Source organism: Schistocerca americana, chromosome 2, assembly GCF_021461395.2.
Source record: "Schistocerca americana isolate TAMUIC-IGC-003095 chromosome 2, iqSchAmer2.1, whole genome shotgun sequence".
Taxonomy (NCBI): Eukaryota; Metazoa; Arthropoda; class Insecta; order Orthoptera; family Acrididae; genus Schistocerca; species Schistocerca americana.
The window spans coordinates 889,325,264-889,353,148 of record NC_060120.1 but is presented as its reverse complement, the minus strand read 5'-3'; positions in this window follow the sequence as shown (position 1 = coordinate 889,353,148).

The following is a 27,885-nucleotide window of genomic DNA, read 5'->3' as shown; positions in this document are numbered from 1 at the left end:
TAGGTTAAAGTTTGAGATAGTGGGAATTAGTGAAGTTCGGTGGCAGGAGGAACAAGACCTTTGGTCAGGTGAATACAGGGTTATAAACACAAAATCAAATAGGGGTAATGCAGGAGTAGCTTTAATAATGAATAAAAAAATAGGAGTACGGGTAAGCTACTACAAACAGCATAGTGAACGCATTATTGTGGCCAAGATAGACACAAAGCCCACGCCTACTACAGTAGTACAAGTTTATATGCCAACTAGCTCTGCAGATGATGTAGAAATTGAAGAAATCTATGATGACATAAAAGAAATTATTCAGGTAGTGAAGGGAGACGAAAATTTAATAGTCATGGGTGACTGGAATTCGAGAGTAGGAAAAGGGAGAGAAGGAAACATAGTAGGTGACTATGGATTGGGGCTAAGAAATGAAAGAGGAAGCCGTCTGGTAGAGTTTTGCACAGAGCATAACTTAATGATAGCTAACACTTGGTTCAAGAATCATGAGACCGAGCGAGGTGGCGCAGTGGTTAGACACTGGACTCGCATTCGGGAGGACGACGGTTCAATCCCGCGTCCGGCCATCCTGATTTAGGTTTTCCGTGATTTCCCTAAATCACTCCAGGCAAATGCCGGGATGGTTCCTCTGAAAGGGCACGGCCAACTTCCTTCCACATCCTTCCCTAATCCGATGAGACCGATGACCACGCTGTCTGGTCTCCTTCCCCAACCAACCAACCAACCAAGAATACATGGAAGAATCCTGGAGATACTGGAAGGTATCAGATAGATTATATAATGGTAAGACAGAGATTTAGGAACCAGGTTTTAAACTGTAAGACATTTCCAGGGGCAGATGTGGACTCTGACCACAATCTATTGGTTATGAACTGTAGATTAAAACTGAAGAAACTGCAAAAAGGTGGGAATTTAAGAAGATGGGACCTGGATAAACTGAAAGAACCAGAGGTTGTACAGAGTTTCAGGGAGAGTATAAGGGAACAATTGACAAGAATGGGGGAAAGAAATACAGTAGAAGAAGAATGGGTAGCTTTGAGGGATGAAGTAGTGAAGGCAGCGGAGGATCAAGTAGGTAAAAAGACGAGGTCTAATAGAAATCTTTGGGTGACAGAAGAAATATTGAATTTAATTGACGAGAAGAGGAAATATAAAAATGCAGTAAATGAAGCAGGCAAAAAGGAATAAAAACGTTTCAAAAATGAGATCAACAGGAAGTGCAAAATGGCTAAGCAGGCATTAGAGGACAAATGTAAGACTGTAGAGGCTTATCTCACTAGGGGTAAGATAGATACTGCCTACAGGAAAATTAAAGAGACCTTTGGAGAAAAGAGAACCACTTGTATGAATATCAAGAGCTTAGATGGGAACGCAGTTCTAAGCAAAGAAGGGAAGGCAGAAAGGTGGAAGGAGTATATAGAGGGTCTATACATGGGTGATGTTCTTGAGGACAATATTATAGAAATGGAAGAGCGTGTAGATGAAATGGGAGATACGATACTGCGTGAAGAGTTTGACAGAGTACTGAAAGACCTGAACGAAACAGGGTTCCGCGAGTAGACAACATTCCATTAGAACTACTGACAGCCTTGGGAGAGCCAGTCCTGAAAAACCTCTACCATCTGGTGAGCAAGATGTATGAGACAGGCGATATACCCTCAGACTTCAAGAAGAATATAATAATTCCAATACCAAAGAAAGCAGGCGTTCACAGATGTGAAAATTACCGAACTATCAGTTTAATAAGTCACGGCTGCAAAATACTAACGCGGATTCTTTACAGACGAATGGAAAAACTGGTAGAAGCCGACCTTGGGGGAGATCAGTTTGGATTCCGAAGAAATATGGGAACACGTGAGGCAATACTGCCCCTACGACTTATTTTAGAAGCTTGTTTAAGAAAAGGCAAACCTACGTTTCTAACATTTGTAGACTTAGAGAAAGCTTTTGACAATGTTGACTGGAATACTCTCTTTCAAATTCTGAAGGTGGCAGGTATAAAATACAGGGAGCGAAAGGCTATTTACAATTTGTACAGAAACCAGATGGCAGTTATAAGAGTCGCGGGGCATGAAAGGGAAGCAGTGGTTGGGAAGGGAGTGAGACAGGGTTGTAGCCTCTCCCCGATGTTATTCAATCTGTATATTGAGCAGGCAGTAAAGGAAACAAAAGAAAAATTCGGAGTAGGCACTAAAATCCATGGAGAAGAAATAAAAACTTTGAGGTTCGCCGATGACATTGTAATTCTATAAGAGACAGCAAAGGACTTGGAAGAGCAGTTCAACGGAATGGACAGTGTCTTGAAAGGAGGATATAAGATGAACATCAACAAAAGCAAAACGAGGATAATCGAATGTAGTAGAATTAAGCCGGGTGATGCTGAGGAATTAGAATAGGAAATGACACAGTACTAAAGGAGTTTTGCTATTTGGGGAGCAAAATAACTGATGATGGTCGAAGTAGGGAGGATATAAAATGTACACTGGCAATGGCAAGGAAAGTATTTCTGAAGAGAAATTTGTTAACATCGAGTACTGTTTTAGGTGTCAGGAAGTCGTTTCTGAAAGTATTTGTATGGAGTGTAGCCATGTATGGAAGTGAAACGTGGACGATAAATAGTTTGGACAAGAAGAGAATAGAAGCTTTCGAAATGTGGTGCTACAGAAGAATGCTGAAGATTAGATGGGTAGATCACAAAACTAATGATGAAGTATTGAATAGAATTGGGGAGAAGAGGAGTTTGTGGCACAACTTGACAATAAGAAGGGACCGGTTAGTAGGACATGTTCTGAGGCATCAAGGGATCACAAATTTAGCATTGGAGGGCAGCGTGGAGGGAAAAAATCGTAGAGGGAGACCAAGAGATGAATACACTAAGCAGATTCAGAAGGATGTGGGATGCAGTAAGTACTGGGAGATGAAGAAGCTTGCACAGGATAGGGTAGCATGGAGAGCTGCATCAAACCAGTCTCAGGACTGAAGACCACAACAACAACAACAATAATTTATGACCTCTATCATTATTAATACCTTACCTAAAACTTACATCACGTGTTCATGACCTACTCTCTACTCCATCACATTATGATGCTGCCACATTCGTCGCACTTGCCAGGCGGCATCTAAGTTAGCTGGTATTGTAGTACTACTGATTCTACGACACCAGGGAGCACGAATCACAGCAGAGACTGCAGCGACATCGAGCGGCAAAGTCTCGTTTCCTGCCGGTACGTACGGCAGCGGCGCTTCCCCACACCAGGCGACACCGGGACGTGACTGAGCGCCACGCAGGCTGACACATTAGCGCTTTCACACCAGAGTGGTCGCACGCACCGCCACACAAGAGGGCGGCACTCGGTGGCACGGAAAACAATCAACCTTTTAATGGCCGACACGCGTGTGGCCGGTGACATCAAGAGTGGCGCGCAATTACGCTCGCATGTGTGTGTGTCTCTCTGGCCGATATCATCTGATGCACTCTCCAGTGTGTGTTTGGCGCAGGTTCATCTGTGTTAACTCTGTGTCACGCACGCCACACACGTTTTGTCACGTTCTCAACCCGTGTCCATAAAACAACGCTGAAAAATAAATACGTAAATCTGAGCGTAATCACGACTTTAAAGGGGACTTCTATTAAGTACATCAGTTAGTTACGCTCTAATTATTGTGGAGAGAAAAGAGAAACATGTCAACATCGAATATAAATTTAAATATTAGGATGTTTTTCCTGTAGGCACTTGCTAGATTGTACCCTTGTACAACAGTGAAATTTGGACGATAACTATCTTAGACAAGAAAGGATTATAGTCTTTAGAAACATTGTGCTATACGAAATTGCTAAAGATTAAATGGGTACATCGGAATACTAAAGGAAAGAACTGAATCGAAGTGGGGGGAGGGGGGGGATAAACGAAAACAAGGGTTAGGTGATGTAAGTGATGTTGGTTTCCATTGACCTCCTTCATTTTCAAGAGTCCTGAATTCATTATACAATTTCACATTTTCTGGGCTCATATTTCTGTTTGACTTTCTACATACATCTGTATTCGTTACTCTTTAACAGTGTAAACCGTGCGAAATAGCACAACAGTTGTGACACTGGATTCGCATTCACAGGAATGGCTGTTCAAATACCCGTCCGTCCAAACAGGTTAAGGATCACCATCGTTTCCATAAATCGCGTAAGGCAAAACTTGAGATAGTCTCTCTCTCCTTGTTCTCTGAATCTGGTTATGTACTCCGTAACTAGTGACCCGAACGTCGACGGTCTAAACCCAATCTTCCTTCTCTTTTTTTTTCCAACCTTCTGACCCAATAACACAGTATAAATTTACTCACACGTTTGAATAGCAACATTCAGAGCAGTTAGTAAAAATAGTACGTCTATGTACAGTGCCTGACGAAAGACGCGAAGCAGCCAGAAGACGTAGTAGGATGTCAATGGAACCTCGTACACGTACGCACCATCCGTGGGCACGTAAATAATGAGAGCTGTAACTCTCTGTTAGGGGTAGAAGTACCACCAAGGTGCCGGTCGCTGTGGCCGAGCGGTTCTAGGCACTTCAGTCCAGAACCGCGCTGCTGCTGCGGTCGCAAGTTCGAATCCTGCCTCGGACATGGATGTGTCTGATGTCCTTAGGTTAGTTAGGTTTAAGTAGTACTAAGTCTAGGGGACTGATGACTTCAGATGTTAAGTCCCATAGTGCTTAGAGCCATTTGACCCATTTGAACCACCAAAGTGCATTAGTGTTGTTCGTGTTTAATGTTGTTACCAGGACTGCTAGAGCATATAAGGGAAGTGAACAGGGTCAGGTGTTGAGGGATCACTGCGAAGGACATGGAGATGTCTGCACCTGAGTGAGACAGCGTCATCAGCACCTAATCGCGTTTGAAACCGTCCTCATCGTAAGTTCCCATTTGTCCGGCTGGTCGAATCGTACAGTATCCAGACTTGTGGGACGTTATTATGTGACCGTGGCTCAATATTGGTTGCACGGGAACGTGAGGGCAAGGATACTTCTCGTTTGGTTCCGGTCGACCACATCTGACTACCAGAAAAGAGGAATGTATGGGGAGCCACTGCTTATGACTTCAGATCACAGCTACTAGCGATTCAGGGAACTCTGATGGGACAATAGCATGCCACGGGCTTCCTGTGTCCGCATATGTTACCTCTCATGCGACATCATCACCAACCATTTTTAACAGGACATTCCTTGGCCACACATGACACATGTCTGTATGAACTGTCTTCCTGATGCTGAGATACTTCCTGGCCAGCAAGAACCCAAGATCGGTCCCCGGTAGAACATGTGTGGGAACAGCTCGCCCGTCAAATGCGTCCCAATGCCAGTACCCAGGACAGAAAGAATTACGTACAGGACCAGCTCGATACAGGAGAGGATACAACCACTTTATGACACCTTTCCCAACCGAATCAGTGTATGCATCCAGACCAGAGGGCTCGCAGGGTCATACTGATAAATGGACTCACATTTCTTTGTAAGTTCCGCTAGCTTTTGTAATCACTGAAATAATATCGTATACCCTTAAAGTTGCATTTCGTTGCTCTCCTCCTCTTCCGGGTGATACATTTATCTCGTTAAGCATTCGATGTAAACAGCAAACCGATCAATAACAGCCGGCCGGAGTGGCCTTGCGGTTCTAGGCGCTACAGTCTGAGGCCGAGCGACGGCTACTGTCGCAGGTTCGAATCCTGCCTCGGGCATGGATGTGTGTGATGTCCTTAGGTTAGTTAGGTTTAATTAGTTCTAAGTTCTAGGCGACTGATGACCTCACAAGTAAAGTCGCATAGTGCTCAGAGCCATCTGAACCATTTGATCAATAACAAAGAAACTACACTGAAGAGCGAAAGAAACTGGTACCTGCCTAATATCGTGTACGGGCCCCCGCTAACACAAAGAAGTGCCGCAACACGACATGGCATGGGCTCGACTAATGTCTGAAGCGTCCGCAGCTCGTGGTCGTGCGGTAGCGTTCTCGCTTTCCGCGCCCGGGTTCCCGGGTTCGATTCCCGGCGCGGTCAGGAATTTTCTCTGCCTCGTGATGACTGGGTGTTGTGTGATGTCCTTAGGTTAGTTAGGTTTAAGTAGTTGTAAGTTCTAGGGGACTGATGACCATAGATGTTAAGTCCCACAGTGCTCAGAGCCATTTGATTGGTCTGAAGCAGCGCTGGAGTACAAGAGGGTGGAAATCCCTTCTGAACAGCACGTTGCAAGCAATCCCAGCTATGCTCTATAATATTCATGTCTGGGGAGTATGGTGTCCAGCGAAAGTGCTTGAACTCAGAATAGTGCTCCTGGAGCCCTCTGTAGCAGTTCTGGGCGTGTGGGATGTCGCATTGTCATGCTGGAACTGCCCAAGTCCGTCGGGATGCACAGTGGACATGAATGGATGCAGGTGATCAGACAGGATGCTTACATACGTGTCACCTGTCAGAGTCGTATCTAGTCGTGTCAGCGGTAACATATCCCTCTAACTGCACACGCCCCACACCATTATGGAGCCTCCACCAGCTTGAACAGCCCATCCATTCCACAGAGAGGATCCATGGATTCATGAGGTTGTCTCCATACCCGTACACGTCAATCCGCTCGCTACATTTTGAAACGAAACTCATCCGACCAGGCGACACGTTTCCAGTCATCTACAGTCCAGGTTCAAAGTTGACGGACCCAGGCGAGGCGTAAAGCTTTGTGTCGTGCAGTCATCAAAGGTACACGAGTGAGCCTTCGGCTCCGAAAGCCCGTATCGATGAAGTTTCGTTGAGTGGTTCGCACGCTGACAAGTTGACGGGCCAGCATTGAAATCTGCAGCAGTTTACGGAAGGGTTGCACTTCTCTCACGTTGAACGATGCTCTTCAGTCGTCGATGGTCCCGTTCTTGCAGGATCTTTTTCCGACCTCAGCGATGTCGGAGGTTTGATGTTTTATCGTATTCCTAATATTCACGGTGCACTCGTGAAGTGGTCGTACGGGAAAATCCCACTTCGTCGCCACCTCGGAGATGCAGTGTCCATCACTCGTGCGTCGACTATAACACCACGTTCAAACTCACTCAGATCCCGATAACCTGCCACTGTAATAGCAGCAACCGAGCTAACAACTGCGTCAGACACTTGTTGTCTTATATAGGCGTTGCCGACCACAGGCCGTATTCTGCATGTTTACAAATCTCTGTATTTGAATACGCATGCCTATACCAGTTTCTTTGGCGCTCCAGTGTATATTTGTTACGGAATATCTTTAATAACTAATGGTAAACTGTGTCACTCATAAGTTACAGTGTCTGATCTACTCATAACTTCCTCTGATAGCCGAAACTTAATAAATGCTACTCGCCGAGTGGGAAGAAATGAAGATTGGGGTTTAATGGCCCGTCGACGACAAGATTAATGGTTTGCTTCTGGGTCTACAGGCAACTGTTGCCCCCTTTTTATGCATAGTATTTCGACGAGCGATCCAGTCATTTTCTTCGTTTACTGCGTGTTGTCCTGTTATGTGTACTTGCTCTCTGGACTCCAACCAAAGTTTATAGCTTAGTTCAACTCCCGACGTCCACTACGCCGTTCGATGCTTTCTTGCTTTTCAGAGCCCGGACTGATATTCCGTGCAACGCACATTCTCCCATCATTTCGCAACACTGATGGATATCATCTTAATTAACTGATTACCGTATCCCAAGACTTGTCTAACCTCTGTTCTGTTTACTTGCTTTTATTTTGATGATCTTTAACTAAGCTGTCACTCAAACGTGGCATTTGCACCACGATGCCGGTCACATCGCAGTTCATTTCATGATTATATTCCAGGTACCACTCAGAGACCATTGATTTACTTAGTTATTTCAGCAGGGTACGTTGGTTATATTCCCTGTATCTCTCCTCCTCTGTTCTAGTTGTCAGCCTCGCAAAGACGTATCACATTCCCATGGAATACGCTAGACACCCGGCTTTGGAGACCTGAGGCGTGCGCCAAGTCTCCCAACGCTTGGACACTTGGCACAAGCCGGCCGCGGTGGCCGTGCGGTTCTAGCGCTGCAGTCCGGAACCGCGGGGCTTCTACGGTCGCAGGTTCGAATCCTGCCTCGGGCATGGATGTGTGTGATGTCCTTAGGTTAGTTAGGTTTAAGTAGTTCTAAGTTCTAGGGGTCTGATGACCTAAGATTTTAAGTCCCATAGTGCTCAGAGCCATTTCAACCATTTGAACTTGGCACAAGCTTCAGTGCATTACCGTGACCAGCACTGTGGGTTTAGCCCAGATATGAGCAACTACACCTCCGAGGTGTTTGCATGGTGACAAATCTTTGTAGGCCTGATGCTGTTTGGCATTCACTGGACTACATCGCATGCCTTAGGAAGCACACCCCACAACGTTTCCGGATATTCGACAAGGACAATTATTTGCTGGAACGTTCTGTATGTCCGGTATCGCATGTGCTTAAGGCCATCTAACATCAGCCAATCTGTAGATGGCTAATCAGGCGAAGCGCGTCATTGGTAAATCAACAACTATGCAACCAAGACCGTTTGATTCTTCATCGTGTATTACTGCTTGCTGTACCGCCCCTGCCATGAGTTGGAAAATATTTTATTATTACTTAATCTTTTACAATTGATTTACAAAAAGAGGGTAACCTAACATGTATCTGATCGTTAGAGTGTTAAGAGTTAGTCAATTAACTGAGCCGGTACGGCTCGCTATTTTTTTTTCCCCCCGCTTTCTCAGTACTCGCCGCGATGTCAGTGTCGAGATCGGATTGGAGTCTCTGGTCGTCGCATATCTTTGGCAAGTTGGCTTCCCGCACGCCGCGAGAAGCGACGTCGGTGTCGGAGGGCAAGACCGCTTGGTCAGTGGGCCTAGCTGAAAAAGTCAGTTGGGGACGGCCTAGTGTGGAGGGCCAGTGTTGTTCCGATGACGATTATCGTGTGGTCATTCAGGGGCTCAAAAGTGATTTCTTGGTTCTGCCCTTGGATTGCGACGAAGAATTACGGCAAGTTTGGTGTATGAGGTCAACATAAGAATTCTAAAAAGCTGCACGTTGGTGGCACTCATACCAGACTAGAGTGGTGTAAGCTTTGCTTCGGTACTGCAGTCTCCAGTTAGAGCGCTGCTTAGGAGGAGAGCGTTGATATCGGCATTGTCATCTATTTAACTGCTTCAAAGTAAATAACTGTTTTGGATCGAAGGTGGAACCAACTGAAGAACCGAATCATTACTTGTCTTATTAATGAATCTAAGTCGGTCCCATAGTGTTAAACTCTGTTATCTACAGTTATAACGAGTAATTGACTTTCTGGTAGTGTCCACGAGTGAACTTTGGAGGTACTGTTAAGTGTTTGTAGTAAGGGAAAGATTGACGCTTTTCAGTCGGACGCTTAAGAATCGTTTTAATTGTAGTTCACTTCTTATGGTATTTTAAGGTTCTACTTGTCGTGGCGAAATCGCCGATAGTATTTTCGTATTTTAGTTTGGGACGTTATTCTGTGGTTTGTTGTGGCCCTCCCAAGAGTCTGAAGTCCCAAATATTTTCTTACTGCCTTGCAATTGTTGATTTGTCTCTTGTCTACACCACCGTACTGCTGTTTGGTGCGGTGCGGTATAGTAGAAGTGTTCAGTAGTACCGCATCTACACCCTCGCCCGTATTAGGATTTGCGAGCCGCATCCATATCGACGTATAATCCCAGTATGCAATGTGTGTAAGTTGCTTGCGCCATGTTAAAGTTTTGTGTCGTAGAAATTCTTTCCCGTGCCGCATGTGATCCTGTTCGAGAGGACGGTGCACAACAGCGCATGACCACAATGAAATCAAAAATATGTATTGTACCTTACGGTATATTGATAATTTTTACTTCTGGACCGTCTGACAGCAACTGAATAAAACACAGTTATAGTGCCATACGCGTTTCGCCTTTATTTTCTGCAAGGCATCGTCAGTGGCCTGGAATATGTACATATGTTAGCTATTTTATTTACATTTTTGTCATTGTGCCTATAGGTTATAAACAGTTCTGGTGGTTGGTATTTCCTATTAAGTAGTAATGTTTTGAACTGTACTTACAGGTTGCGTGGACAATTTCTTACATATTACGCTCCTGTTGCATTTTTGGTGTTGTTCCTCTTCTTATGAACGCCAATTTGCGGTTTTTTCCACATTCCACAGCACTATGCACTGAACGCTTGTTTTAATGCAATGTTTTGGTTTCTGTTGCCGACTGTCAAATGTTTTTGCCAAAGATCGAATGTTATTGCCAAACTTATGAGTGTAACTATTGAAGTATCTATGGTCTGTTCGTGTATGCATTGGTGTGTGAGTGTGAGTGTGAGTGTGAGTGTGTGTGTGTGTGTGTGTTTGTGTGTGTGTGTGTGTGTGTGTGTGTGTGAGTGTGTCTCCAGATGGTGTGGGGAAGAGTTTTTTTTGTTTTGTTTTTTGTTATCATTTCGTTTATTAAGTGTAGTAGGGAGCCTGTGCTGATGTGTGTTTGTTCATTTATCACATGTTTGTTTTCTCCAATGGCTTTCTGGATGTGGAAGTTTTCTTGCATTTGTATAAGATGTTTGTCATGGTTGCTTATTCTCATTATTTTCATTTCTTGTTCCATGTTTGTAGGATGATGGTTGTAGTGTTTTAAATGCTCTGCAAATGTGGAATGGTTTGTTTCATACTTCCAACATCTGATATGTTCTTTGTATCTTGTTTCAAAATTCCTGCATGTCATGCCTATGTATACTGCATCACAACTTTGACATTCAAGTTTATATATTCCTGATTGTTGGAATTTGTCCCTCTTGGTAGCTGGCTGGCTTAGGTGTGATTGAAGGGTTTTCCCAGGCTTATATGCTATTTTGAAGCCCTGTCTCTTTAGGATGTTTGCAAAACACACAGAGTTGCAAACATCCTAAAGATACAGGGCTTCAAAATAGCATATAAGCCTCAGCAAACCCTTCAATCACACCTAAGCCACCCAGCTACCAAGAGGGACAAATTCCAACAATCAGGAATATATAAACTTGAATGTCAAAGTTGTGATGCAGTATACATAGGCATGACATGCAGGAATTTTGAAACAAGATACAAAGAACATATCAGATGTTGGAAGTATGAAACAAACCATTCCACATTTGCAGAGCATTTAAAACACTACAACCATCATCCTACAAACATGGAACAAGAAATGAAAATAATGAGAATAAGCAACCATGACAAACATCTTATACAAATGCAAGAAAACTTCCACATCCAGAAAGCCATTGGAGAAAACAAACATGTGATAAATGAACAAACACACATCAGCACAGGCTCCCTACTACACTTAATAAACGAAATGATAACAAAAAACAAAACAAAAAAAACTCTTCCCCACACCATCTGGAGACACACTCACACACACACACACACACACACACACACAAACACACACACACACACACACTCACACTCACACTCACACTCACACACCAATGCATACACGAACAGACCATAGATACTTCAATAGTTACACTCATAAGTTTGGCAATAACATTCGATCTTTGGCAAAAACATTTGACAGTCGGCAACAGAAACCAAAACATTGCATTAAAACAAGCGTTCAGTGCATAGTGCTGTGGAATGTGGAAAAAACCGCAAATTGGCGTTCATAAGAAGAGGAACAACACCAAAAATGCAACAAGAGCGTCATATGTAAGAAATTGTCCACGCAACCTGTAAGTACAGTTCAAAACATTACTACTTAATAGGAAATACCAACCACCAGAACTGTTTATAACCTATAGGCACAATGACAAAAATGTAAATAAAATAGCTAACATATGTACATATTCCAGGCCACTGATGATGCCTTGCAGAAAATAAAGGCGAAACGCGTATGGCACTAAAATTGGGTTTTATTCAGTTGCTGTCAGACGGTCCAGAAGTAAAAATTATCAATATACCGTAATATAACACGCAACTGAGGAAGACAGGACTATAAAAGTTGAAGATGTATTGTACCTTTTTTAACGGATGTAGTCACAGAGATTAAGAGTTTATTTGTGTGTTTTTTATTTGTTTTGAAAAGAAATCATAACATACCTGGTTAATTAAAACATCTACGCTTAATTATTTGTCATAATTCGTTGTGTGTAGTATGCTTCACATGTAGGTAGGTTTATGGTGTAAAGTGTTTAAAAGGAAGGAAATATTTTGTGATACGGTGCGCTTCGTAGAGGCTATGGGGTTTGAGTGTACGTTGATAGTAATCAGATTTTATTGCATTTAACCTGTTTTATTTAAAAAATTTGTGATCAATATTTATTGCCTTTAGAGATAACAGGTGATATCCACGAAAATTTTGGTATTCCATGTGGCGTTAGAATCTTTTATTTGACCTTGCATTGCGCAATTTGTATTTTCTTCCATTGCTTCAAAAGGTATTTTGTGTTTTAAGCGTTGTAAATTGATTCTGAGAGCAGTTCTTAGCTCTGTTGAAATAATACTTCAGGAACTGTCATTAACAAACTATACAGAGGATCTTGTTGTTCATGATAACGAATGTTCACTTACTGTTTTAAAATCAAGTTACTGGTCCCGGCGGAGGTTCGAGTCCTCCCTCCGGCATGGGTGTGTGTGTTTGTCCTTAGGATAATTTAGGTTAAGTAGTGTGTAAGCTTAGGGACTGATGACCTTAGCAGTTAAGTACCATAAGATTTCACAATTTTTTTAAAAAAATCAAGTTAATAAAGTTGTACAATTGTAAAGCTAAAATGAAGGTTTTCATTATAGAAACGGTGCCTGCCCCTACTCCCCACAACTTCGACGTATTCAAAGCATTGGCCTCTGGGCGTTGTCTGAAGTTTTCCCCGGTATTTATCAAAGCTAACGCCTGCGGGGCCACGTCATTAACCTTGCTAGTATCCATGCATCGTCATTCTCTTCCTTGTCATACGATGTTAATTGTAATACCAGTCTCTTGACACATCTGACGCGCATGACTCCAACTTTTTAATTGCGCTGAATTCTCGCCCCAGTCGTAGTGTTTGGAATGTCGCGAGTTGAATTCTACGCCGTCCCCTTACATGTTGTTCCCCGGCAGCCGCCTTGTGGTTTCGGCGCTGGCAAGCGCCAGCACGCGAAGGGAGCTTCCTTCCAGGAAACCGGCGGCGCTTTCTCCGCGATGACGCACGCGGCGTGACGTGTCGGCGAGCCTCCGTGGATGGGGGCGACCCGCGGCGGCGAGGACCGAACGGGAGCGACCTCCCGCGTCGGCAGCGACACGTGGGCCGCGTCTCACCGCTGTGGCACGTCGCCGCCACCTTGCCTTTGTGTCCGCCGAGCGCGCTCCCGGTTGCACAAAATGCGGGCGCTTTTTCCCAAGCGCGTACACTCATAGCTTTACTTTCGCGCCGCTGCGATAACCACAACAACCTATGCAGGTGGCCCAATTTCCAGCTGTGAGACATAAGCGGTTCAAACACATGACTCATCTTCGGAAGCAACACTATGTTTACCTTCCGAGCGGCAGAAAAAAAAAATTTGAGTCGGACGTTTAGAGCACCACAGTCCTTTAAGTGACGCGGTTGTGCAGGCAATTGCATGCTCTTGTCTACTTCCTATCTAAAAGACGGAACGAGGTGGAGATTTACACTACTGGCCATTAAAATTGCTACACCAAGAAGAAACATAGATGATAAACGGGTATTCATTGGACAAATATATTATACTAGAACTGATATGTGATTACATTTTCACGCAATTTGGGTGCATAGATCCTCAGAAATCAGTACCCAGAACAACCACCTCTGGCCGTAATAACGGCCTTGATACGCCTGGGCATTGAGTCAAACATACCTTCGATGCCGTGCACAGGTACAGCTGCCCATGCAGCTTCAACACGATACCACAGTTCATCAAGAGTAGTGACTAGCATATTGTGACGAGCAAGTTGCTCGGCCACCATTGACCAGACGTTTTCAATTGGTGAGAGATCTGGAGAATGTGCTGGCCAGGGCAGCAGTCGAACATTTTCTGTATCCAGACAGGCCCGTACAAGACATGCAACATGCGGTCGTGCATTATCCTGCTGAAATGTAAGGTTTCGCAGGGATCGAATGAAGGGTAGAGCCACGGGTCGTGACACATCTGAAATGTAACGTCCACTGTTTAAAGTGCCGTCAATGCGAACAAGAGGTGACCGAGACGTGTAACCAATGGTACCCCATACCATCACGCCGGGTGATACGCCAGTATGGCGATGACGAATACACGCTTCCAATGTGCGTTCACCGCGATGTAGCCAAACACGGATACGACCATCATGATGCTGTAAACAGAACTTGATTCATCCGAAATAACGACGTTTTGCCATTCGTGCACCCAGGTTCGTCGTTGAGTGCACCATCGCAGGCGCTCCTGTCTGTGATGCAGCGTCAACGGTAAACGCAGTCATGATCTCCGAGGTGATAGTCCATGCTGCTGCAAACGTCGTCGAACTGCTTGTGCAGATGGTTGTTGTCTTGCAAACGTCCCCATCTGTTGACTCAGGGATCGAGACGTGGCTGCACGATCCGTTACAACCATGCGAATAAGATGCCTGTCATCTCGACTGCTAGTGATACGAGGCCGTTGGGATCCAGCACGGCGTTTCGTATTACCCTCCTGAACCCACCGATTTCATATTCTGCTAACAGTCGCTGGATCTCGACCAACGCTAGCAGCAATGTCGCGATACGATAAACCGCAATCGCGGTAGGCTACAATCCGACCTTTATCAAAATCGGAAACGTGATGGTACGCATTTCTTCTCCTTACACGAGGCATCACAACAACGTTTCACCAGGCAATGCCGGTCAACTACTGTTTGTGTATGAGAAATCGGTTGGAAACTTTCCTTATGTCAGCACATTGTAGGTGTCGCCACCGACGCCAACCTTGTGTGAATGCTCTGAAAAACTAATCATTTGTATATCACAGCATCTTCTTCCTGTCGGTTAAATTTCGCATCTGTAGCACGTCATCTTTGTGGTGTAGCAAATTTAATGGCCAGTAGTGTAGTTACCATTGCGTTAGATAGTGGTTACTGAGATTATATGGCGTTCCTTAACTTCTGGAAGGACTTTCTTACAGTTCCGCACTGTGGGCTACTTTAAATATAACAGGTGGTTATAACTGAAGTGCATCTACTGACGGAGTTCGATTGTGGGCTGTAATAATCGTATGACAGCGAATACGTCAATATGGAACCGATTTGCGCTGGAAAAAAATTAGTTCCAATTTTGGACAGCAGGTGCAAATCTGGCGCTGTACAGCATCTCCGGTGCTCATATTCAACTAAATGTGTAAGTGGCGGTTAGTAATAAAATCAACATTATTCCTTTCTCACTTGTTTGACCTTTCCTGCCCGCATTTAGTTCCTGGTCCATTACATATGGAAACATTTCTATACGCCTCTCTTGCATTGACAGTGCGACCTTTGCACCTGATGGCCAAAATCGGAATTAATTTTTTCCAGCGTAAATCGGCATCGCATAACGAACTGGATATCTTCCAAGATTCTCTGCCATACGGTACCTACAGCCCACACTGGACCTCTTCGAGTAGCTGCTGTTTTAATTACATCCACCCAGTACATAGACAGGACTTGAAAAGGTAGTTATAAATTACTATGGTAGGCCAAGTAGCTTTTAATGAATGATGCACTATACCTCAATTTTACACAACATATACATGACAGTAATTTTTCAACATAGCCATCAAGTCTCTGTAAACAACAGTCGAAGCATTCAACCAGTTATTCAGTTTGCCGTCATTCAGTTCATCGAAAAAAGAGAGCCATACTTTGGTCACAGTGCCACTCCATAACCGCTGTGTGAACGTCCTCGTGGTTGGAAAATCTCTATCCCCTCAAAAATTATTTCAGCTTACCGAAAAGATAGAAACAGCATGGTGCAAGATCTTGGCTTCTTGATCAGCGTCTCCCACGTCCGTGCGGCCTTGGTCAAAATTTTTACACCGTTTCACAACAGCTCAACATGACATTTCATTTGGTCCCTATACCGCCAGAAGTTCACGGTAAATGTGTGGAATTTAAATGTTTCGCGCACAATAATCGTACCCGCACGCCTTCTTCAACATTGGAGTACGTTTCCAGTTGCCGCGCCATTTCAATCGCCCACTGTGATGTACTTGTTGCACGTACCGTAGCGGAACTGTGGCTGCAGGGACCCGCAATACGTACTCTCTAGTGACAATGAGCCAATCTTGTCACAATGATCTTAGCATGGGACTTAAAGTGTAAATAACGTTCTGAACTCCCTACGTTACATCAAGTATAAATCAATGTAAGCAAAATTGTTTATTATGTGAAATAATAGAGACTTCCTCAGGGTGTACTTTATTGATATCGATTATTTATGCAACCTACATATATTTCAGAATACACTTTCCAACACCAAATGTATCTGGGGAAGCAATCATATCCAAGTGTATTCATTGAAATACATCACTGGCCATTAAAATTCCTACATCTCGAAGATGACGTGCTACAGACGCGAAATTTAACCGACAGGAAGAAGATGCTGTGATATACAAATGATTAGTTTTTCAGAGCATTCACACAAGGTTGGCGCTGGTGGCGACACCTACAACGTGCTGACATGAGGAACGTTTCCAAACGATTTCTCATACACAAACAGTAGTTGACCGGCGTTGCCTGGTGAAACGCTGTTGTGACGCCTCGTGTAAGGAGGAGAAATGTGTGACTTTGACAAAGGTCGGATTGTAGCCTATCGCGATTGCGGTTTATCGTATCGCGACATTGCTGCTCACGTTGCTCGAGATCCAATGACTGTCAATGGAATATGGAAACGGTGGATTCGGGAGGGTAATACGGAACGCCGTGCTGGATCTCAACGGCCGCGTATCACTAGCAGTCGAGATGACAGGCCTCTTATCCGCATGGCTGTAACGGATCGTGCAGCCACGTCTCGATCCCTGAGTCAACAGATGGGGACGTTTGCAAGACAACCATCTGCATAAACAGTTCGACGACGTTTGCAGCAGCATGGACTATCACCTCAGAGACCATGGCTGCGGTTACCCTTGACGCTGCATCACAGTCAGGAGCGCCTGCGATGGTGAATTCAACGACGAACCTGGGTGCACGAATGGCAAAACGTCGTTATTTCGGATGAATCCAGGTTCTGTTTACTGCATCATGATGGTCGCATCCGTGTTTGGCGACATCGCGGTGAACGCACACTGGAAGCGTGTATTCGTCATCGCCATACTGGCGTATCACGCGGCGTGATGGTATGGGGTGCCATTGGTTACACGTCTCGGTCACCTCTTGTTCGCATTGACGGGACTTTGAACAGTGGATGTTACATTTCAGATGTGTTACGACCCGTGGCTCTACCCTTCATTCGATCCCTGCAAAACCCTACATTTCAGTAGGATAGTGCACGACTGCATGTTGTAGGTCCTGTACGGGCCTTTCTGGACACAGAAAATGTTCGACTGCTGCCCTGGCCAGCATATTCTCCAGATCTCTCACCAAGTGAAAACCTCTGGTCAATGGTGGCCGAGCAACTGGCTCGTCACAATACGCCAGTCACTACTCTTGGTGAACTGTGGTATCGTGTTGAAGCTGCATGGGCAGCTGTACCTGTACACGCCATCCAAGCTCTGTTTGACTCAATGCCCAGGCGTATCAAGGCCGTTATTACGGCCAGAGGTGGTTGTTGTGGGTACTGATTTCTCAGGATCTATGCACCCAAATTGCGTGAAAATGTAATTACACGTCAGTTCTAGTATAATATATTTGTCCAACGAATACCCGTTTATCATCTGCATTTCTTCTTGGTGTAGCAATTTTAATGGCCAGTAGTGTATGTACATTAGTAGATAGCCAATGATACTAGTATCTTGCGATACCACTTTACCAAGCAGCAGGCACGGAATCTGGGGGTGAAGGGGGGTCTTTATGGACATTATCCGCCCCTCCCCCCCGAAGACCATTTATTTGCTCGAATTACCCTTTTGGACGACACATGAAATCAACTTTTGTTTTGCTTCCAGACTTAATTCATCTTTCGAGAGCATCCTTCCCTTTTTTTCCTGGGTCCACTTCCTTCCATTTGCAGACCTCTTTGTTTCCTGAAAAGCTATCTTTTGTGTTGCTTCTCTGCAAAGTATTCTGTTGTATATTATGTCCATTCGAATCCCAGTGGATTTGATATCTTATCCAATTTCATTGAAACAATGTTGGTTTGGATTTGTACCTGTTTAGTAAGTTTAAGATCTGATTGGTAGTTTGTTATTACCTGTTCCATGTATGCGCTCATCTTCTTTTCGTCACTGCATCAGTTAGCTGTTCCATTTTTTAATAGAGTTCTCTGTTTAATCTTAATTTATATTCAGCTTTACTATTACTTTTAGGTCCCAGTATTTTCCTTAGAATTCTACTTTCAAATTTTTCCAGTTTTTCAGAGCCCCAAATCTTGTTAGTTTATGTGTTTCTCCCGCATGCCTGTACAGTGTTTCAAGCTTTACCACTGTCTGATAGTATCTTAGCTTCGTGTTCGAGGACAAAAAGTTTTTGTTATATACGTTTTTTGCCAAATGGAATGTATTTTCCATTCTATGTACAGGATTTTCTGTTGCTATCCTTTCTTTTGTGCTGCTCGTTACCCGTTCTCCTACGTATTTAAAAAGTTTATTTTAGATAGTGTGTTTCTCTGCCTCGTGATGACTGGGTGTTGTGTGATGTCCTTAGGTTAGTTAGGTTTAAGTAGTTCTATGTTCTAGGGGACTGATGACCATAGATGTTGAGTCCCGTAGTGCTCAGAGCCATTTGAACCATTAGGTAGTGTGTTATTACAAATGTCAGGATTTTTGGGGGGAGGGCATAACTGATATTTGTTATGAGTATGTTTTTTTTTTTTCAAATGATATTTTTAGTCCTTCTTTGTCTGCTTATTTCTCTATTGCTGCGATATTTTTTTAGGTACCGCCCAGTGGGTCAATAACTAACGCCACGTCGTCTGCAAAAGCTAGATGATCTATGGCGATTTTTTTCGGATTTCTTCCTAAACTAACACCTTTTGTATTGACGGATTTCCTCCATTCTCTCACTACCTTCTCTAATGCGCAGTTGAAATGTAGAGGCGACAAACCAAGTCCTTGTCTTATACCTGACTTTAATTAAAAAGAGTCTGACAATTACGCCATAAATGTTTCTTTCGGTTTTGTGTTTCTTTAAGTTCCTTTAATTATTATCTGTTGTTTTACTACCGAGTCCGAATTCCTATGTAATGTTCATTAGTTTATCCTAGTTGTGGGTCGAGTATTCCTTGAGCTCTCTTCAAAAATGCGATGGACAAGATCTTATACGTCACAGGCAAGAGGAAGAGTCTTCTGTAACTGTTCGGATCTGTTTTCTTTCTTTTTTATCTAGTCGATGTATTAAGGCGGATGGCCATTCTGATGGTAAGCTGTTTGTTGTCCCAGTTTCATTAGTGATTTCTGTTAGACACAGAATAATATTGTCTTTAGACGTACAGTTTCCTTAATTCCACAACTATACTGTCTTCTACTGATGCTTTGTTATTTTTAAATTAATTCATGATTCCTCGATCGTCGGAGGATGCATGAGGAAGCACCGTAGTTCGAAGACCATTCTACTGAACTATTTATATTTTTACATACAGTATATCAGTTTCCAAATTTCTCAGCTAATTTTCGGTGAGTAAAGTGGCAAGACAACTATGAGGCTCATAAGATACAAAAAACTGCAGAAACTTACAAGCCATGTTTATCACAGCATACTTTCAACGTTGCATACCTGAAGTCTTTCCCACGTGGAAGCGCTTCCTGCCGGACCGGGGTCTGCAGAGAAGACGCCAGCCACAGAAAGCCGCACACTCACAGACTGACGGTATCTGTTGACCAGAACAATTACTAATAACACCTGGCATCCAGGAAAAGAGAAAAGCGATCTTATATATTTTCAAAAGTTTAAGAAAAATTTACAAGTTTTTTAACTGTCTAGGTCGCAAACAATATAAACATCAAAAATTTGGTAACTAGTTGTGATCGTTCATACAGCCATCTTCAAATCAAAAAAATGGTTCAAACGGCTCTGAGCACTATGGAACTTAACATCTGTGGTCATCAGTGCCCTAGAACTTAGAACTATTTAAACCTAACTAACCTAAGGACATCACACACATCCATGCCCGAGGCAGGATTCGAACCTGCGACCGTAGCCGTCACGCGGTTCCAGACTGAAGCGCCTAGAACCGCACGGTCACACCGGCTGGCTCTTCAAATCACTAATGCCAAAATGTTATGACATTGTGTACAATACCAGCGTTGGTTGTTGTTGTTGTGGTCTTCAGTCCTGAGACTGGTTTGATGCAGCTCTCCATGCTACTCTATCCTGTGCAAGCTTTTTCATCTCCCAGTACCTACTGCAACCTACATCCTTCTGAATCTGCTTAGTGTATTCATCTCTTGGTCTCCCTCTACGATTTTTACCCTCCATGCTGCCCTCCAATACTAAATTGGTGATCCCTTGATGCCTCAGAACATGTCCTACCAACCGATCCCTTCTTCTGGTCAAGTTGTGCCACAAACTTCTCTTCTCCCCAATCCTATTCAATACTTCCTCATTAGTTATGTGATCTACCCATCTAATCTTCAGCATTCTTCTGTAGCACCACATTTCGAAAGCTTCTATTCTCTTCTTGTCCAAACTATTTATCGTCCATGTTTCACTTCCATACATGGCTACACTCCATACGAATACTTTCAGAAATGACTTCCTGACACTTAAATCTATACTGGATGTTAACAAATTTCTCTTCTTCAGAAACGCTTTCCTTGCCATTGCCAGCCTACATTTTATATCCTCTCTACTTCGACCATCATCAGTTATTTTGCTCCCCAAATAGCAAAACTCCTTTACTACTTTAAGTGTCTCATTTGCTAATCTAATTCCCTCAGCATCACCCGACTTAATTAGACTACATTCCATTATCCTTGTTTTGCTTTTGTTGATGTTCATCTTATATCCTCGTTTCAAGACACTGTCCATTCCATTCAACTGCTCTTCCAAGTCCTTTGCTGTCTCTGACAGAATTACAATGTCATCGGCGAACCTCAAAGTTTTTATTTCTTCTCCATGAATTTTAATACCTACTCCGAATTTTTCTTTTGTTTCCTTTACTGCTTGCTCAATATACAGATTGAACAACATCGGGGAGAGGCTACAACCCTGTCTTACTCCCTTCCCAACCACTGCTTCCCTTTCATGTCCCTCGACTCTTATAACTGCCATCTGGTTTCTGTACAAATTGTAAATAGCCTTTCGCTCCCTGTATTTTACCCCTGCCACCTTTAGAATTTGAAAGAGAGTATTCCAGTCAACATTGTCAAAAGCTTTCTCTAAGTCTACAAATGCTAGAAACGTAGGTTTGCCTTTCCTTAATCTTTCTTCTAAGATAAGTCGTAAGGTCAGTATTGCCTCACGTGTTCCAGTGTTTCTACGGAATCCAAACTGATCTTCCCCGAGGTTGGCTTCTACTAGTTTTTCCATTCGTCTGTAAAGAATTCGTGTTAGTATTTTGCAGCTGTGACTTATTAAGCTGATAGTTCGGTAATTTTCACATCTGTCAACACCTGCTTTCTTTGGGATTGGAATTATTATATTCTTCTTGAAGTCTGAGGGTATTTCGCCTGTTTCATACATCTTGCTCACCAGATGGTAGAGTTTTGTCAGGACTGGCTCTCCCACGGCCGTCAGTAGTTCCAATGGAATATTGTCTACTCCGGGGGCCTTGTTTCGACTCAGGTCTTTCAGTGCTCTGTCAAACTCTTCACGCAGTATCATATCTCCCATTTCATCTTCATCTACATCCTCTTCCATTTCCATAATATTGTCCTCAAGTACATCGCCCTTGTATAGACCCTCTATATACTCCTTCCACCTTTCTGCTTTCCCTTCTTTGCTTAGAACTGGGTTTCCATCTGAGGTCTTGATATTCATACAAGTGGTTTTCTTATCTCCAAAGGTCTCTTTAATTTTCCTGTAGGCGGTATCTATCTTACCCCTAGTGAGACAGGCGTCTACATCCTTACATTTGTCCTCTAGCCATCCCTGCTTAGCCATTTTGCACTTCCTGTCGACCTCATTTTTGAGACGTTTGTATTCCTTTTTGCCTGTTTCACTTACTGCATTTTTATATTTTCTCCTTTCATCAATTAAATTCAATATTTCTTCTGTTACCCAAGGATTTCTACTAGCCCTCGTCTTTTTACCTACTTGATCCTCTGCTGCCTTCACTACTTCATCCCTCAAAGCTACCCATTCTTCTTCTACTGTATTTATTTCCCCCATTCCTGTCAATTGCTCCCTTATGCTCTCCCTGAATCTCTGTACAACCTCTGGTTCTTTTAGTTTATCCAGGTCCCATCTCCTTAAATTCCCACCTTTTTGCAGTTTCTTCAGTTTTAATCTACAGGTCATAACCAATAGATTGTGGTCAGAGTCCACATCTGCCCCTGGAAATGTCTTACAATTTAAAACCTGGTTCCTAAATCTCTGTCTTACCATTATATAATCTATCTGATACCTTTTAGTATCGCCAGGGTTCTTCCATGTATACAACCTTCTTTCATGATTCTTAAACCAAGTGTTAGTTATGATTATGTTGTGCTCTGTGCAAAATTCGACCAGGCGGCTTCCTCTTTCATTTCTGTCCCCCAATCCATATTCACCTACTATGTTTCCTTCTCTCCCTTTTCCTACACTCGAATTCCAGTCACCCATGACTATTAAATTTTCGTCTCCCTTCACAATCTGAATAATTTCTTTTATTTCATCATACATTTCTTCAATTTCTTCGTCATCTGCAGAGCTAGTTGGCATATAAACTTGTACTACTGTAGTAGGCGTGGGCTTCGTATCTATCTTGGCCACAATAATGCGTTCACTATGCTGTTTGTAGTAGCTTACCCGCATTCCTATTTTCCTATTCATTATTAAACCTACTCCTGCATTACCCCTATTTGATTTTGTGTTTATAACCCTGTAGTCACCTGACCAGAAGTCTTGTTCCTCCTGCCACCGAACTTCACTAATTCCCACTATATCTAACTTCAACCTATCCATTTCCCTTTTTAAATTTTCTAACCTACCTGCCCGATTAAGGGATCTGACATTCCACGCTCCGATCCGTAGAACGCCAGTTTTCTTTCTCCTGATAACGACATCCTCTTGAGTAGTCCCCGCCCGGAGATCCGAATGGGGGACTATTTTACCTCCGGAATATTTTACCCAAGAGGACGCCATCATCATGTAATCATACAGTAAAGCTGCATGCCCTCGGGAAAAAATACGGCTGTAGTTTCCCCTTGCTTTCAGCCGTTCGCAGTACCAGCACAGCAAGGCCGTTTTGGTTATTGTTACAAGGCCAGATCAGTCAATCATCCAGACTGTTGCCCTTGCAACTACTGAAAAGGCTGCTGCCCCTCTTCAGGAACCACACGTTTGTCTGGCCTCTCAACAGATACCCCTCCGTTGTGGTTGCACCTACGGTACGGCTATCTGTATCGCTGAGGCACGCAAGCTATACCAGCGTTGGTATAGCTAGCAAATAATTGAAGATGTCTCTTATATGAACACGTACCAAGTTATACGTACAATGCGGTCCATCCGTATTCTATACGCTGGTATAATATTTTACCATGAGTGGTCCGAGGACGGTGGATGAACAATCGAAACTAGTTATCAAATTTTAATGTCTTATATTATTTGCGTTCCTGCCAATTAAAAGAATTAAAAAATTAGTAAGAATTTAAAAAAAACAAATCCGACAAGATTCGTTAGTCCACAGGTAGCGGCAAACCACAGGAACTTAAATAAAGAAGACAAAAATGGAAAAATTCTCAACATAGATAATAATTACGGAAAGACAGACTTCCCCAAATTGAAGCGGAAATGACTGAAATAAGCAGCATTTCCGTCATTTACAAGCTCGCTTAGCCATTTCGGATTTTTGTGATGTGTGTTCTCAATAGGAACAACTGTGAAGGAATTCTGCTGTGGACAAGATAGTAGTCTTGATGAATTTACAGTGTTTATTCAATACTGCTAGAGGCAGTGTTACCTCGAATTTTACGCAACTTTCCCACTAGTTTAATAACACAACTTCTCTCAGAAACTACCGTTTCATGAGTCTGTGGGAGATATTCTCACATCAAATTGCACATTCCTTAAGACTGAGTTTCCGTAACTAAACGAGTGTCGGTGAGGTTCGTTGGTTAGTTGTTGTGCATGCGTCACGATTTAGGCGCGACACAACGAGCAAAGAAGTGCTAAAACCGCCGCCACGGAGCAAAGATAAGAGGCTGCCAATTGTGGACCGCACTCGTTCTTGCGTCAGTTTATAGAGTCAACTAACAAACGGGCAGTCTGCCGATGTCTTATCATTCCAACAGAACCATTGTGACTTAGCACCTGCATCGAGGCCAGTGATGTTCGTGCTTAAGATATCAGAGTACCAATGGTCAACGAAGGACGTCTTTAAGGGTGTCCACAATGTACATTATTTCACGAGATGCTGGAAACAGCTGCTGGGCCTAGGTCAGCGTCATTACATATTACTTGACTAATGCCTAAACGGCAAGACTCTCAAGTAAACTATAGGTACTGTATGACAGCTGAGCGTCTGAAAAGAACAGTATTCCTACGAGGGAAGAATCAATTATCTAACAAAGAAACTCAGCAAATTTAATACCTAGAGTCAATGCGAAGTCCATATAAGGAAACAAAAAGAAGCAAAAGACCCTAAGAAGAAAAATTAAATACGTCGTGAGAATAGCGTTTATCTAAATTTTACATTTTATATATGCACGTTGCAAATATACCCGTTATCCGAAATAAACTGAATCATTCTGTTGATCAATGCTTATTAACTCTCAATGGTGGTCAGTAGATTTTAAAGAATTTCCCGCAAACTAACTGTTGGCGTTCCTTGAGAAATACTTGATTGTGGCACAAAGCCCACAACTGTTTTTGTAATACTGACTGTAGCGGCTCATATTATTCACAGCCGAACTTAAAGCAAAAGAAAGCTTACAAAAATTACCCCTGGATGAAAATGCAAATTAGCAAATTAGATACATCGGAAACAACAAACAAATGATTGTACAAATTGAGAGAAACCGAAATACTGAAAACACAAATTTTATTTATTACGAATTAGATAGATCGACTTTCATTACGGTAGTGTACAGACTCGGACAATGGTATTCTATACTGTTTGTGTGTGTGTGTGTGTGTGTGTGTGTGTGTGTGTGTGTGTGGGAGGGGGGGGGGGGGGAGGGGGTCGGAAAGCATTAAACAACGGCACTGCCGATGTGTGCCGACAGGTCTGTGGACATGTCATAACACTGAAATACATTGATTCCAGACTTCGCTTCTTTTATCCCAGCCGGCCAAGGTGGCCGTGCGGTTCTAGGCGCTACAGTCTGGAACCGAGCGACCGCTACGGTCGCAGGTTCGAATCCTGCCTTGGGCATGGATGTGTGTGATGTCCTTAGGTTAGTAAGGTTTAAGTAGTTCTAAGTTCTAGGGGACTGATGACCTCAGAAGTTAAGTCGCATAGTGCTCAGAGCCATTTTTCTTTTATTCCAGTCACTGAAAAAAAATTGTCCTAAGATTATCTGTTTACAACACACTCTTTTATAACGAAGACAATGGATGTGTTACAAACAAACCGGAAGATAGTAACCACTGGCCGAAATTGACAGTTCGAAGTAATATTTTTGGTGATCAGAGACTGGTATAAAAGAAACAAATTATACACTTCTTTGATCATTGTTTTTATACTTTAGTAAGTTGCAATTTGTGACCCTGGGTCCAACGGTAACGGTAAAGCCGGTCACTGTCTTAAAAAAATGGAAAACGTACACGTCTGGAAACAGGTGACAAGAGTTAGAGAAATTACACAGTAAGTGAACGAAAAGTGCTTATTTACTTCCTTAGAAGTGCGGGATCTTCACGGACAGATATGAACCAGTGGAAGAAAACCACAACACTGTGTGCGCAAGTACCGTTCACGTGCGCACAGTTAGATTGTGAATCATACAGCCACAGCCTATACGCAGACACACTGTTGACAAACATCGCATCTGAGTCAAAGCGGCGACTGAGAAAAGGGAGACTCGTTCTTACAAAAGACAAAGAGCAGGTGAACCTCATGGAGTAGTAAATGTACGCAAGCTCACTCCGATGCGTCTCAGACTAAACAAGTGTACTTCTGCTGGGACTCTTCGTGCAACTACAGTGTGAAAACACTTTTTCCAGTAATTATCGAATTAAGTGTCAGGGTCTAGAACAGTATCATGAGATTTTACAGGTTTTTCATCCTTAAAAGTATCGTAGTACCAAAATAAATTTTCTGATGCTGTTACTGCGTGATACGTCAGTTAAAAACTTTTTTTTTTTAAAAAAAAAGAAAAAGAATGAAAGAAAAGAAAAGCAAAAAAGCACGTAACTTACAAAGCTCTGCATTTCGTTTTTATTGTTGTCACTTACAGCAGAAAATGGAACTTCGTTTAAGTTTTGCACATGCCTTGAATAACAGCTCTTCATCCAGCTCAGAATCAGTGTAACAATCTCTTAACTGCGAACTTAACTGAGTCCTTCCAAAATAAATTACGTTTTGGATCACTTAGACATTTATTCCACCTACTATGCGTTTCGACGTTCTGTACAACTGTCCTTAGTGTGAATTCATTGGTATACGTGATAACCTGTCACAGCATACAGCGAGTATTATGTTTCTCTTCACATCTTTTTAGCATATCGCTTACTGCTGAAAACATTCTGCAACTCCACGTGGAAAATGAATTTGAAATGTAAAAGAAAATGATCTACCAGAAAATAATAACAAGACTACAGAAACGCTTAGCTGATCGAATAGGAGTGTGGCTACACAGAATACTGTGTTTTTTCACTGCTAATCACTTGCCAGCAACGATAAACCGTGCATAATTGTTGAAAAAAACTATGGAAACCTGAATATCCAGTACCATACCACGAAGTCTGCTAAAGATAAAACGTATTTTTAATTTCTATTTTAACAAATGACAGGGGTGTTTAATGAGCTTTGAAGACACAATTCAAAAGCTTTGCTTCACGAAAGACAGCCATTACGGAAATATGTTCCACTTATTACACTTTGATTAGTCATCGTAAGTAGTAAAGCAATCGAAAGGAAAGCGGTACTAGCAATGCACATTAATTTTTGCGTTCCAGTTTCTTGAGGGTGATACGTGCAGTGCACAGGATAAGTATGGCAAAGTTATAGTATAATTCTGCCCAAAAACTAGTCATTTTGGTCTAAAGGACACAGCACAATGTATTTTTGTTGTATATTCTATTTGATGATCGCCCTAGAGAGAATATAAAATGCAGACAGGTAATAGCAAGAAGAGCTTTTCTGAAAAAGAGAAATTTAATATTAGAATAGAAACAGATGAAATGTGATGTTACAGATGAATGCTGAATATTAGAAGAGGATATCGGATAGCAAATGAAGAGCTTCTGAATTCAGTACCATATGGCACAACATGACTAAATGGAATGGTCGATTGATACAAAACATCCTGATGCATCAGGGAATCGTCGAGCTGGTAATGGAGGAAACTGCATGTGTAGGGTAGGGGTTGGGGGTGGGGGAATAAAAATTCTACGGTCAATTGAAGGTTTGAATATAGTAAGTAGATTCAAATGGATGTAGTTTTCAGTGATTATGAAGAACTGGACAGGCTTAGACGGAATAGACTAGCGCGGAGAGATACATTAAAACTGTCTTTGG